The following is a 12,635-nucleotide window of genomic DNA, read 5'->3' as shown; positions in this document are numbered from 1 at the left end:
GCAGCGCAAAGCCTTGAGGAGATCCACATTTTTGCTGGAGAGATCGATTTCTGAAGTCGGAAGCTAGGGTGTGAGGTCAGGACAACAGAATCAAAGTCTCAGAAAGGCAAATCGATCAACAGAAGGGGTGACACTGTCCCTAGGAGCTGTGACGTTGGGCCTACGCAGAGGCAACAAGGGACAATCCATTATGTGGCTGGATCACTCAAGATCGCTAGTGATAGTATGAGGTGTTGATTTTAGGTAGCATCGGATGTGCTCTAGGCCTCAAATTTTGCAATGAGGCTTGGTCACATGCATTTCAAAGAACCCAAAAACCGTTTTGAAAAATTCCACCCAAAAACATTTTTATTAAAATAATTAATATTTTTAATGGGGTTCCTAAGTCTAAAATTAGGAAAACTAAAATATTAATGGGTATTAATATAATTGTGGGTGCATCTTCTAGATAAAGACGAAGATCAAGTCAAAACAGTCTGAGCCTTTGATTAGGAGTTAATCTAGGCCATTGGTTGTCCAACAAGAAGATGTAAGAAGGGGCTTGAGGGTCATTTGGAAAATACACCGAGAGATCAAGAGATCGAATTTCTGTGAGAAGTTCTCAGGAGTAGATTCTGATCGAAGAGATCTTTTGCATTAGAGGGGTAGGGACACTGATTCGGAAGAAGATTTCCAGATCCAGAGAGGCAGTAGCACGAGGTTGAGTTATTCCCAGTGCAGGAACACGTGAGTGCAGGAACTCGCGAGTGCAGGAACGCGCAAGTGTAGGAACTCAAAAGTGCAGGAATGCGCAAGTGTAGGCAACACGAGTGTCGGGTTTGCTTAGGGAATATCTCTGCCAGATTTTCTTGATGTTTGGATTGCCAGTTGGCCATCCATAGATGTACTCAAATTTCACTAATACATAATAAAATGAAACCCTCACTACTGCACTGGTTTTCCCAAGTTGTTCTTTCCTGGGACATTTGTCCAAAAACAATGGTGTCCTATGTGTTTGTATTTCCTTTCTCAGTTTCTATGTTTCAGAATCATATTTAATTTGGTGTAGGTTTCTTCAGTAATTTACATCAATGTTTCAAGAAGAAATCTGAAATAAGTTTGTAATGTAATTTACGATCTAGGTGAAGTAGATTCAGTTGGTTGCAGTAGGATTCCTGAGATTGTTAGATCTAGGAATTTTCACATGGTATCAGAGTTGTTGATGTGAAATAGGAAGAGCAGATCTAGCACTGAAGCAAGGGCCAACTTGCTGCAGCAAGCAACAGTTCGAATCCCTTGAGGGATTGCGCAATTCTAGCCAGGAGGGTGATATTTTCGGGGTTGTCTCTCTCTGAGTGAGTCGACAAAGAGGTAAGACTGTCGGATCGAGAATTTGCCAAGGCAAAGGGAGCCACGCAGAGCCTCAGCACAAAGCTAGAGGGACATAGTTTTCTACAAGTTAAGTGCTGGGCAGAAAAGTCGTCAAAAGAAGGAAGCAGATCGCATAGTGAAGGAATACTTCCTCAGTAGTTTCTTGCCGAGTAAATCGGTATTTATCATTTGCTGGGCAACAAAGGAGCAATAGACTTACCAACTCCATCAAGGAGTACGTAAGCCAGCCTAGAAGCTACGCAGTAGGGAGAAAGAGGGAGTTGTTCAACATTTTTCGAAGGATATGGCAACCAGTGGCTTGAGGGATCAGGACAAGTTGGACGGAGCTTCCAACTGTGTCATCTGGAAGGCTAGAATGTCTTTCATTCTAGATGTGCATGCCCTCAAGACGTATGTTGATAGTGTGGTAGTTGTCCTTGCGGATGCAAATCCACTGAAGAAGTACAGAGCTAAAATGGCAAAGGCCAAGAGGATGATCCTGGATGGAGTCAAGGATCACGTGGGGTGCTACGTTGCTAGCAAAGCAGCTGCTAAGGAGATGTGAGATGCTTTGACCACATTGTATCAAGGATCTTCCGAGCATAGGAAGATGTACTTGGAACAGAAGTTGAGATCTACACAGATGCAGAAGGGAGAACGTGTGGATCCATTCCTCACAAAGTTAAAGGAGACCCGTGATGAGTTGTCGGCTACGGGGTATACACCTCAGGATTCAGAGTTAGTGAGACTGGCTCTAAATTCTGTCTCGGATGAATGATAAGACTTTGTCCAGAATATCCTAGGCAGACCAGCATTGCCAAATTGGGATGAGATGTGGGCAGCTCTAAAAAAATAAGAGCTGAGGAGAGACTTGGTCAAGGTCAAACTTGACGGAAGCAGCAGCAGCAGTGGGTCGAAGCCCAAAGTAGAGGAGGAGGATAACACAGCCCTTGCATCGAAGGGGCAGCAGGGGCAACAGAGACGAAAGAAGGACATCTCCAAGGTGAAGTGTTTTAGATGTGGCGAGATGGACCACTATGCATCCCAGTGTCCCTTGAAGAAAAAGGACAAGGATGAGAAGCACGATCCTAAGGTTGTAACCGCAAAGATCAAATAGGAGGAGGAGTTCGCCATGACAACCAAGATACCTCTAGGAGGGAGGTGGGCTGATATAGAACTGTAGTTTGATAGAGCTACAGATGGGCAGGATCCTTGAGGAGCCCACCTCTTGGATCATCACCTTGCTATGGGAGCCCATGATCAATAGTAGCGGGATGGAGGAGTTTTTAGTTGGTGCCATGGAGTGTTGGAGCGACAGATGCAGTAGTTAGCAGCGCCAAAACTTGAGCAGCGCAGAGCAGAGAGGCAGCAGTGCATGGAGGCACAGTGCAGAGCTTCAGCAACGCAGTGGCTTCAGAAGATAGCGTGGGACTAGCAGCAGTCAAGCTTTCAACACCGAGGTGTATCCACGGGATACTTATCCAGTTTTGGGTGTTTTCAGTTGCTTCTCTCAGCAACTGAGTTGCAGTATGGATGCAGTGTTAGCAGTGGCAGTGCTAGCAGCATAGCAGATGCACATTTGAGAGGGAGTTGTAGTACAGATGTAGCATTGGCAGTGGCAGTGTCAAAGGCAGCAGTACAGTAGCAGCAGCAACGCAGTAGTTGGTGGACAGCGTGTCAGACATCAACAGCACAGAGGACGATGCTTCAGAGTCAGAGCAATATGCAGCATCAGTATATTGCTCGAGCACATTCCTTGCTAAAAGGGAGTGTTGATTTGGGGTAGCATCAAATGTGCTCTAGGCCTCAAATTTTGCGGGGAGGCTTGGGCACATGCATTCCAAAGAACCTAGAAACCATTTTGGAAAATTCCACCCAGAAACAATTTTATTAAAATAATTAATATTTTTAATGGGGAATTAAAATATAATGGGTATTAATCTAATTGTAGGTGAATCTTCTAGATAAAGACAGAGATCAAGTCAAAACGATCCGAGCCTTTGATTAAGAGTTAATCTAGGCCGTTGGTTGTCCAACAGGAAGATATAAGAAGGGGCTTGAGGGTCATTTGGAAAATACACCGAGAGATCAAGATATCAAAATTCTGAAGTGAGAAGTTCTCAGGAGGAACTTCTGATCAAAGAAATCTTTTGCAGTAGAGAGACAGGGACAGTGATCCGGAGGAAGATTTCCAGATCCAAAGAGGCAGTAGCAAGAGGTTGAGTTATTCCCAGTGCAGGAACGCGCGAGTGTAGGAACTCGCAAGTGCAAGAACACGAGCACAGGAACGCGAGTGCAGGAAACATGAGTGTCAGGGTTGCTTAGGGATATCTCTGCCCTATTTTCTTGCTGTTTGCATTGCCAGTTGGGCATTCATAGATGTACTTAGATTTCACTGTTGCATAATAAAATAAAACCCTCACTGCTGCACCAGTTTTCCCAAGTTGGTTTTTTCTAAGGACATTTGTCCAAAAACAATGGTGTCCTAGTGTAGGCTGCAGAAGTAATTTACTTCAGTATTCAGAAAATAACATGATAATGTATATTAAAATCAAGTAGGAGAAGTAAAATCAGTTTTGCTGCAGAATGGGTTCCTTGAGGATAGGAATTTTCACAGGGACAAGCCATTCTGTGGTTGGATCAGTAGGGATCGCCAGTGATAGTGTGAGGTACTTCTCACTAATATTTTGTCAGTCAAATTCTCTTTATTGGATAGCTAGTAAGGCATCCAAAGATTGTATTCAGAAAACTATTGCTTAATAATACAAACCCTCAACTGCTACACCGGTTTTCCCGCATTGGGTTTTTCTAAGGACATTTGTCCAAAAATAATTGTGCAATGTGTTGTGTATTTCTTTCTTGCTCAGTTACTTGTTTCCGCATATAATTTTAATTGGTGAAGGTTGTAGTGTATTAGTTTCGATATTTGTTGTAGGAAGCAGTAAATAATTTATTCAGTAATTAACAAATAAAAGAAACTTAATCAATTGCTGCAGTAGAAATTTTAGGCTTCCCAAATTTTCACATTGAAGCCTCTGAGCGATTTGGCAAAAGGGCAGAAGGAGATGTTAGATGAGATCAAAATGCAGAACCGGAACGAAGTACTCACCGAAATATTCTATTTGGATAGACTTCGGAAGCCTCTCAGCACCTTGACCACCCTTCACCTGCTGCGCAACCACCATCCTCCAGTGGACCAACTAGAGCAACACTACCTTATTTCCTACCCTTGGCACAAGGTGAACCAGGAGGAGTTGATGATCAATCGCCTATGGGAGAACATTTCAGGAGTGGCAGTCCATGGGAGCAGACTTCAGAGAAGCACTATCTTTCAGAGATTTTTGCTAGCTCAAGCAGAATGAGAAGGGAAGGAGCTATGGAGGCCATGGCACACAGAACTACGAGTTGCAGTGTACCATTCAGAAGATGTACTTCCCCACTTACGATGGCACTACCAAGTGCACAACTCGTGCTTGGGTGGAGAAGCTGGACACATATTTCCAGCTCAACAGGATGACGAAGGTAGAGGCCATTAAAATGGCCACATTGCATTTGGAGGGGGAGGCACACGACTGGTGGTTTCATGGCTTTTCCACTCTGGGGCATGCCAACGTGACCTCCTATGAAGATTTCACACAAAGAGTAGTGGAGCGTTTTGATCGGAGGGATCTAGAGGCTCACTTCAGGGAGTTGAGCCAGCTCAGGCAGAAATGACATCTAGAGCATTATATTTCAGAGTTCTTGAGGGTCTCAGTCATGGTACCAGATTTTTCAGATGCTAGGTGAGTATACACATTTGTGGAGGGGCTGACGGAGCCACTGTGTGGACTGGTGAAGTCACGCAGACCCTCTACTTTATTGGAGGCTGTGACTTGTACGAGAGACTTGCAGGGGGCCATCCCCAAGACCTGGGCACCCTTTCCACCATGCATTCCTTACCCTCAAAAGGGGAGTGACACTAGAGCACCCCCAGCACAAAGAGTAGGGCGAGGGCAGTTGGACAATGAGACCAGGAGAGACCTCAAGAGGAGGAAGTTGTGTTTCACATGTCGGGAGCCATGGGCACTGGGCCATTGGTGCACAGCAGGAAAGGCCCATTATATTGAGGTTTTCTCCAACAACAATCAGGAGGATGAGGTGGAGTTGGAGCTTGGTGGGGGTGATAGGGAAGATCCCATAGAGAGGGGACCACCACCACCGCCACCACATGGGGAAGCATCTTTTGCACAATTTGGGGGAGTCCTGGCCACTATGTGCAGGGTTCACAAATTTTTGACCATGAGGATCAAAGGCACAGTGCAAGGGCAGCGTGTCTCAGTCTTAGTAGACAATGGGGCGACCCACAATTTTATTGATGCTCAGATGGTCCAGAGGAGAGGCATCACCATTGCAGAGTTTGAGGGGTTTTCAGTTATGATACCAGGAAACAGAACTATGCAGTGCACTCGATATTTTCCCGCTTTGATAGTGACCATGGGGAACTATTCGATGACAGATCATTTCTTTGTGGTGGACGTGCCAGACACCAATGTGGTGATGGGTGTCCAATGGTTGTCCCTTGGTCAAGTTACCACCTACTAGAGGCAACTAGTGATGGAGTTTACCGGGCCGGATGGTAAACTAGTGGTTCTTTGGGGCATGCATTCATATCCTCCACAGATGGTTTCGGCCCATAGGATGGAGGCCGATTTGAGACATGGGGGCATAGCATGGGCAGTAGAGCTGACGATTTCAGAGGCCAGGGGACGGGCCAAATCGCCACATCCAGATATACAGGCGATAACGGACAGATATCCGGTAGTTTTTGGAGATATACCACCAAGGCAACCACCTGACAGGGGGTTTGAGCACACTATAGCGTTGGAGCCTATTGTGCAGGCAATCATCACTACACCATATAGGCATCCCAAAGCCTATAAGGATGAGATTGAGAGGGCCATCAGGGAGCTATTGGCATTGGGCCACATCGACCGAGTTAGAGTCGATTTGCTTATTCAGTCGTGCTAGTGAAGAAGAAGGATGGGACCCTTCACATGTGTATGGACTACAGGGCTCTCAACAAGAAGACATTGAAGAACCGGTATCCCATTCCATGTATTGATGAGCTCAAGGATGAGCTTAGAGGGGCCAAATACTTCTCTAAGATAGACTTGCAGTCTGGGTATCATCAAATTCAGGTGAGGGTGCAGGATATTCCAAAGACGACTTTCAAATGTCATTATGGGCATTTCGAGTTCTTGGTCATGCCTTTTGGGTTGACCAACACACCTGCTACCTTTCAGTCATGCATGAACCATGTGTTCAAAGGTAAACTAAGGAGATTTGTGCTAGTATTCTTTGACGATATCTTGATTTACAGCAGGACATGGGAGGAGCACTTGCAGCATCTCGAGGTGGTGTTACGTATCTTGGAGGAGCAACAGTTCTACGCCAAGATGTCCAAGTGCGAGTTTGGGCTGACGGAGATGCTCTACTTGGGACACATCATAGGCGTAGATGGGGTCAAGGTGCACGAGGAGAAGATCAGGGCCATTCGGGATTGGCCAGTGCCTAGAGATGTGACAACACTGAGAGGGTTCTTGGGCATCTGTACTTACTACCGGAAGTTCGTTAAGGGCTTCTCACAGTTGGCAGCACCCCTCACTGATCTGACTAAGAAGGGGGCTTTTACATGGACAGATGGAGCTTAGACAACATTCGATCGCCTCAAGGAGGTGATGAGTTGTTGCCCGGTATTAGCACTTCCAGACTTCACGCAACCTTTCACATTGGAGTGCGATGCATCGGGTGAGGGGATTGAGGCAATTTTGTCCCAAGGTGGGCACCCCATTGCTTTCAAGAGTTGGAAGCTCCTACCTCATGAGAGGCCGTATTCCATATACAACAAGGAAATGTTGGCCATAATGCATGCATTGGCCAAGTTTCGACAGTATTTAGTGGGTAACAGATTTTGGGTGAAGACAGATCACAACAGTCTTCACCACTTCATGGGGAAACAAGGCCTCAACGACAGACAATAGAGATGGGTCAGCAAGGTACAGGCCTACGATTTTGATCTTGAGTATGTACGGGGGAAGTAAAATGTGGTAGCTGATGCACTATCTAGGAGGCCCGCAGGAATTTCACTCATGAGCATCTGCGATGACTGGAAGGCGTAGCTATTAGTGGAGTACTCCAAGGATCGTCGGGCATTCGAGATCTTGGAGGGAAGTTATGCAAATGAGCGTTATAGGGTGATGGACGAGATTATTTACTATAATGGGCGCATATTTTTGGTTTCGGGGCCAGAGTTGAGGGAGCGTATCCTTCATGTAGCTCATGATTCCCCTTTGTTTGGGCACTAGGGATTCAGAAAGACCTACATGGCAGTGAGAGAGCGCTTCACCTGGAAGGGCCTCAAGGAAGACGTATTGAGATCATAGTTTTAAAATTCGGCCGAATCGAATCCGAAACGGCCGAGTTGATCCGAGTCATTGAAGAATTTTATGACTCGGCAGAAAAACCAGTTCGGGAGGCCGAGTCATGACTGACTCGACCGAGTTATTGCATGACTCGGCCGAGTCAATCATGACTCGGTCAACCCGGCCGTTTCCACATCTACTCGGCCGAGTCATTAAATCTAGCCAGTCCCCACAAAAAACAACGATTTTTCTAATTTTTTTTTGAACTTTTTAACATTTAGCTGATTGTTGGGGACTCCAAGGTGTTTTCTAAATTGGTTAAGTGCTATTTGGGGTCCATTCACCTCTCCTAGTATTGATATGCTACTCAAATTTCATGGTAATGTTAAATTCTTAAAGTAAAAGTGACATTCTCCTTAATCTTCATTTTCATCCTTTTACTTAAATTTTTAACATTACCATGAAATGACTCAGGATGTTTGAGAGTGGTTCTGGCCTCATTGGATTTCATATGGAGAAAGTAGAATTTTAGATTTCATTCAAAATTCAACAGACTTATCAGATTTTCAGGATTTCAGGATTGGAGGATTGCAATGTTTCCATTGAATTTTGTCCTGTATTAGGGTATGGAACTCGTATTTAACCAAGAGCACCAATCCCTCTTTGTACCTTGATGTTAGTGACATTGGTTGTCGAACTTCTCTAGGATTCGCTCCCAAACAAGGAGCTTCTGAAAATGTCGCTCCAGCTCCCGTTTTCGCTCTTGCTCCCCACTTTCGCTCCCGCTCCCAAGTAACACTGAGCCAGATGATGTTGGCAACTCTAGCAGTAACCAGTAGTACTGGTCACAGAGTTTTGTTGTAGAGGCCATTTATAGCCTCCTTGGTTATTTGTTTTTGTTTTGATCTCTATATCATCATCGTGTATGTATTGGACAATGCACTGGGTGTCATTTTGATATAATGGATATATTCATGAGCCTACTTTGATAATATGTTGTCTTCTATCTATATTCTAATGCTGTGTGTTTGGAAACATGAATGAAAATCTTTAAAATTATGTGTTTTTATAAAAAATAAATATTTAATGTATTTTTTACAACGACCGAGTCATTGAAATCGAGTCGGCCGAGTCGATACCGAGTCGGAGTCGGAGTCGGAGTCGACCCTCGGCCGAGTCGGAGTCGGAGTCAGAGTTTTAAAACATTGATTGAGATATGTGCAGGAGTGTGAGGCTTGTCAAAGGAACAAGGGGGAGTTGACCCATCCAGCAGGATTGTTGCAGTCTCTCCCCATTACTAAGGGGAAATGGGAGAGTATCTCTATGGACTTCATCACGAGGCTTCCCTCGGTGCAGGAGAAATATTGCATTTTTGTGGTGGTCAACCAACTGACCATGTTCGCACATTTCTTTGTCATTCCGACATGGTATTCAACTTCACAGGTAGCAGAGTTGTTCTTTAGGCAAGTCTTTCGCCTACATGGACTCCCTAAGACTATAATCAGTGACCGGGACAACCGATTTATGGGGGGATTCTGGTAGGAGCTTTTCAGGCTAGTAGGCATCAAGCTAGCCCCGACCACCAGTTACCATCCATAGACCGACAGACAAACAAAGAGGGTGAACAAATGGCTAGAGGGTTATCTCAGGAACTATGTGATAGGGCAGCAAAGGGCATGGATTCAATGGCTGCACTTGGGACAGTACTGCTACAACACTACACATCATATGTCCGTTGGTATGACTCCTTTCTGTGCCATATATGGTTATGATGCTTTATCTTTTGCTGACATTGGTTTTGGAGACAGTCGAGCCCTAAAGGCCAAAGATTGGATCCGAGAGAGCCAAGACATCCTCAGGGCCCTTAAGGATAATTTGCAGATAGCTTAGAATCAGGAGAAGATATATGCCAACAGGCATCGAGTTGAGAGGCATTTTGAGGAAGGGGACTTGGTGTACCTTCAATTGCAGCCGTACCAACAGTCCACTCTGAAACAGAAGGGGGCCGAAAAGCTGCAACCACGATTTTATGGGCCCTACAGGGTGATCAGGAGGGTTGGAGAGGTAGCTTATGAGTTGGAGCTACCGCTAGGGAGCAAGATCCACAATATTTTCCATGTTTCATGCCTCAAGAGGGTGTTGGGGCAACAGGTTACAACAGCTGTGGAGTTGCCTCCACTTGATGATGAGGGGCATCTGGTTTTGGAACCAGAAGCCATCTTGGAGACCAAGGAAAGGAAGCTTAGAAGCAAGATAATTAGAGAATACTTGGTGTGTTGGAAGAGCTTGCCAGATGAGGATGCTACTTGGGAGGGTGAGCATATACTTGAGCATCCAACATTGAAGTTGCTTGGGGACAAGCAACATTTGGGAGGGGAGGATTGTAATGTCCCTTCCTAAATTATTTTGGAACAGGATTAATTTCTACATTTTGGGGCCAATTTTGGAGGAGATGGGGCCCATTCGATTTTATTAGGAGACTTAGAAGTTAGAAGTAAGTTATTTTGGTTTTGTTAGTAGCATGTGGGGGGCACCCACACAAGGAAAATACACACTCCCTAAGCCAATAGTTCGAATTGCATGAGAGGGAAAATCGATGGCTTAGTGAGGGACCCACAAAGGAGGGAAAATGGAGGGAAAAAGGCTCCACGAAATCTATAAAAGGAAGGAAACACTCCTCATTTCATCATCTTTGGCATATCGAATTTCTTCTCAGTTGCTCGAGCTACTTAGCCAGGTCACTTGTTGTTTAGCAAGAGTTTTCCAAGCAGAGAACTCACCCTTTCTTCGGGGGACTTCAAGTGCCACCCTAGAGAGGTTCATCCATAATCTTCCGGAGGTGATTTTTGTGTGGTTTCAAGCATTTGGTGCGTATTTCTAGAGGACGCAGTAGGAGAAACCGAGTTGTGATTTTGGCATTCTTCAAGGAAGCTTTGGCTGGGAGAAATTCCGGAAGAGAAGCTCTAGTGATTTGCTGCCATTTGGGTGAGTTTTGGGGCTGGAGGAGAGAGCTATCATTCAGTGGAGATTTCGCACTTCCTGGGCCAGCGCAGAAGGCAGAGATTGGGCACACGTGGGAGGTGGAGACTCAACCATTGAGGTTGATCCTTGTCGAGAGAGATAAGGGAAGCATTAGTGGAGGTGATTGCTACCTTTCCGGAGTGTTTGAGGAGGATTTTGTTGGTGTATTGGCAGGCAGTGTGCTTCAGCAGTTTTGGAGGGCGTAGGGCCTTTTGGGGGTCGATTTTGGAAGGTCAAAATCAGGCCAAACGATTTCTGGGTTTTGCCTGAGGAGCCAAGATATAAATTTGTAGAATTTTCTGAGCACTAGAGGCGAGGTTTTCAGCCATATATTTGCAGCAGATAGTGCAGAATTGTTGGGACCAATGTTTTAAAAGCACGATCGGGATTAAATCGGCGCCGGGAAAAAAGCGGAAAAAATCGGCAAAAGCGGGAAAAAGCGGAAAAAAGCGTTTGCACAAAAATATTCATTTTTTCAATTTTTTTTAATATCTAAACCATCTACAACATAAAATAAATACATTGACACATAAATATGATAAAAAAACTAACATATAAGATGTTTAATATCATTCTAGCGCTAAAATCACACATAACATTGAATCATGTCCTGAATAGTAAGTCCTGATTCCTGAGTCCCAACTCAGCCTCAAAATATCAACAAAAAAATGATAATGTATCTCATCATGTCATAATGTCATATACAATAAAATGAAAGTCTAATCCTATTGATTTCCTCTGCCCCTCTTGCGAGAAAATGCCACAGCTTTCCCTTTTCCTCTAGATGTAGATGCTGGTGCCCGTGCAGGTGGAAATGGCAGTGGAGTCTGATGTGCTCTAGACGTTGAAGAACTAGAAGTAGGAGCTATAGGAGGTAGACCACGTCCTCTACTGGTGGCAGGGGTAGCCCGGGCAGGTGGTGTCACCTGGAAACATTACAATCTCCCAATCCTGAAATCCTGATAAGTCTGCTGGATTTTAAATGAAATCTAAAATTCTACTTTCTCCATATGAAATCCAATGAGGCTGGAACCACTCTCAAACATCCTGAGTCATTTCATGGTAATGTTAAAAATTTAAGTAAAAGGATGAAAATGAAGATTAAGGAGAATGTCACTTTTACTTTAAGAATTTAACATTACCATGAATAGCATATCCATACTAGGGCCTAGACTTGATCATTAAGCTACCCCACTCAAAAATTATTTGTTTCTTTCAAAAAAAATTGCATGAAAAAACCCAAAAAAAGTTATAAAACTATGCTGTCCTGAGCCCCCACGATTTTTTCGTTAAAAATCGCGCTTTTTTCAAAAAATCGCGATTTTTTGAAAAAAGCGCGATTTTTTCAGTAAAAATCGGCAAAAAAAAAGTAGGCGATTTTTTCGTATAAAAATCGCGATTTGATCGGCAAGATGAAAAAATCGCGATTTTTTCATTAAATCGCGATTTTAACAACACTGGTTGGGACTGCACAATGCAACAGTTGGTCAATTGATTGTAGCTCTGGGTTGTCATTGCTTCACCTGGGCTTTTGCTCCGCTTGCCTTTGAGGCAAGCTCAGGTGCATTCCTTCCATATTTTGTACTCTTGCACCAGTTTATAATAAAATGGCTCAGCGACTTCCATATCTCTGATATTATGGGTGCTTTCTAATTGTTTTGAAATTTCTGTGGTGAAAATTGCTATTTGCATGCATATCATTGTTTTTCCCTATTTTGGAACATTACATTTGTGTTCTTGGTTGTCTTTCTAATGTGCATTTGGTTTATGTTCTATCTATAATTGCTTATAACTAATATCGCAGCAGAAAAAAGTTTTTGGAATAGTAATTGTTTCAACATACAACATCAGAATTTCAACATC

The 12,635-nt window shown here is 44.2% G+C and overlaps 1 pseudogene across 1 annotated transcript in view; it reads right to left on the bottom strand.

Moving 5' to 3' along the window:
• Positions 1-12,635, bottom strand: part of LOC149190766 (potassium transporter 11-like) — a 282,888-nt pseudogene that overhangs the window by 89,186 nt on the left and 181,067 nt on the right. The window lies entirely within an intron of this gene.

This window comes from Pinus tabuliformis, chromosome 3_1 (assembly GCF_031772625.1).
Source record: "Pinus tabuliformis cultivar Carrire ecotype Pingquan chromosome 3_1, CPIR1, whole genome shotgun sequence".
Lineage (NCBI taxonomy): Eukaryota > Viridiplantae > Streptophyta > Pinopsida > Pinales > Pinaceae > Pinus > Pinus tabuliformis.
This window is presented reverse-complemented; position numbering and strand designations above follow the sequence as displayed.